Below are 2645 nucleotides of genomic sequence, written 5' to 3' on the forward strand. Positions count from 1 at the left end.
TTTTTATTGAAATCTGGAAAAAGAAAATATCAGATAAATATCATATATAATATCATTAATATATTGTTTTATCTATTTCTGAACACTACTCACTAATTCATTAATTCAGTTTGAATTATATACCTTGCTTACCTACTTAGACTACCCCAAATTAGTATGGGAAATTCAAAACCTGTGGAATGTTATGCGCTGCAGGCTAATATTGATCCTAGACCTAGTACAAGATCTCATGCCAAATTTGGGCCAGATCGGATCACGGAAAGGGGTCGCTCAATGAGCCTGAAGTTTGTATGAGATTTTGAGACATTTTGTTCGGGAGAAACATGAAAAACCAGTTTTTCATCAATAACTTTGGTTTGCGTAGACCGATTTCTTTCAAGTCTAAATTATGAAAAATATTTCATCCGAAAACTGCAAATCGATAAGAGTTAAGTTGAAAAAGTTATTTTTTATTTATTTATTTGGAGTCTTTGACTACTGTCATACAGACTTAATATTAAAACTAGCTTATGAATAAGATTACAAAACTATTAAAAATTAGTTAAAAACTAGTTTACATCACGAATTGCACTTTTAAACGTAGATTTAGATATATGAAAGTCAAATAAGTGCGAGACAACATTAAAAGCTTGACAACATCGGTATAAGGGGTGATTTTGTCCAAATACTGTTCTGCTTCTTGGCAACCAAAAAATCAACTGACTGCGTAGATGTCGAGCTGGGGCGTAGAGGTTTAAACTCTGGAGCAGTTGAGGACAGTCAACAGCGTTGGTCAAAATATCGTAGATGAACATTCGTTGAAGATAGTTTCTTCTTTGACTCAAAGGCGTCATTGATAGTAGGCCACACCTCTCAGAGTAAGGAGGTAGCCGTACGGGATCTTGCCAGGGCAGACGGCGTAATGCGTACCGCAGAAATTTTTTCTGGATTCTTTCAATCCTGTCGCTGTGAACGGTAGGGTGCCCAAACAGGAACAGCATATTCTAAGACGCTGCGTACTAACGAGCAGAATAAAGTTTTCAATGCATACGGGTCTTCAAAACTTGACGTATTCCGACGAAGAAAACCGAGCAAAGCGAAACCTTTGGCTGTAGTCGTCGCGACATGCTGGGCAAAAGTGAGCTTTTGATCAAAAGTAACCCCAAGATCTTTTATGGAGGTTACCCTTTCGAGTGAGTTTCCGCTTAAAGTGTAGTCGTAAACGATTGAGGCTCTACTCCTGAAGAAGCTTATGCACTTACACTTACCGCCATTAACTTCCATTCCATGTATATTGCACCACGCCAGTAATCTGTCGATGTCATCTTGAAGCGCAGCGCAATCCACTATTGAATCTATGATTCGATAGATTTTCAAATCATCAGCAAACAGTAGTTTCGGTGATTGAAGGCATGTTGCTAAATCGTTTATAAACAGCACGAAGATAAGCGGTCCTAAGTGGCTGCCCTGCGGTACACCTGATGGCATGTTGAACACAATAGAGTGAGTACCACGAATGTTGATAAAACCTCGACGATTAAGCAGGTACGACGACAACCATTTGGTAACCCATACAGGAAAGCCGTAGCGAGTAAGTTTTTCTATGACGATTCTGTGTGGAACTTTATCGAAGGCCTTCGCGAAGTCAATGTATATAGAGTCCACTTGCAGTTTCTTATATGTGGCTGTATGCAATTCGCTGGCATAGCACATTAAATTTGTCAACGTTGACCTTTTCTTGACAAAGCCGTGCTGGACCTCCGTGAGTAACGGGACAGCTGCAGTATACAATCTTTCGTACATCAGGACTTCAAATACTTTGGAGAAACAGCAAAGAATGGATATTGGTCGATAATTTTCAACACGATGAGCGTTTCCAGACTTATGAATTGGAGCAATAGCTGACATTTTCCAAAGAGCAGGAAAGACACCTTCCGATATCGATAGATTGAAAATCATGCTAAGTGGCGTGGCAAGTGATACAGCAATTCTCGAGACCAAAGGCTTCAAAAATGGGCTAACTTTTTTTACGGTGGTATTCATCACTGTTAATGAGACGTCAATATGTTCGACCGCCCCGACTCATTAATAGTGATGAATACCATCCTTAAAAAAGTTAACTCATTTTTGAAGCACATATTTACATATAGTCGGCAGATCATCTGCGGCGGTGGAGGAGATCTACCGCAAACTGAAACGCGAAGCATGAAGGATTGGGTTGATGATTAATACGTCCAAGACGAAGTACATGCTGGCCTGCGGATCCGAGACCGACCGAACCCGTTTGTCCAGTAATAACAAGGTCACGATCGACGGCGACGAGCTGGAGATAGTCGAAGACTTTGTCTATCTCGGCTCACTGGTGACCGCAGACAATGACACCAGCCGTGAGATCCGGAGGCGAATTATCAGCGGAAGTCGTGCCTACTATGGACTCCACAAGCAACTGCGGTCGAGGAGACTTAGCCCTCGCACGAAGTGTAACCTGTATATGACGCTCATTAGACCGGTTGTTCTCTACGGGCACGAGACATGGATATTGCTCGAGGAGGACCTGCGTACACTCGGAGTATTCGAGCGACGAGTGATAAGAACCATCTTTGGCGGCGTACAGGAGAACGGAGTGTGGAGGCGAAGGATGAACCACGAGCTCGCGCGACTCTACG

The sequence above is a fragment of the Uranotaenia lowii genome, chromosome 2, assembly GCF_029784155.1.
Source record: "Uranotaenia lowii strain MFRU-FL chromosome 2, ASM2978415v1, whole genome shotgun sequence".
NCBI classification, from domain to species: Eukaryota; Metazoa; Arthropoda; class Insecta; order Diptera; family Culicidae; genus Uranotaenia; species Uranotaenia lowii.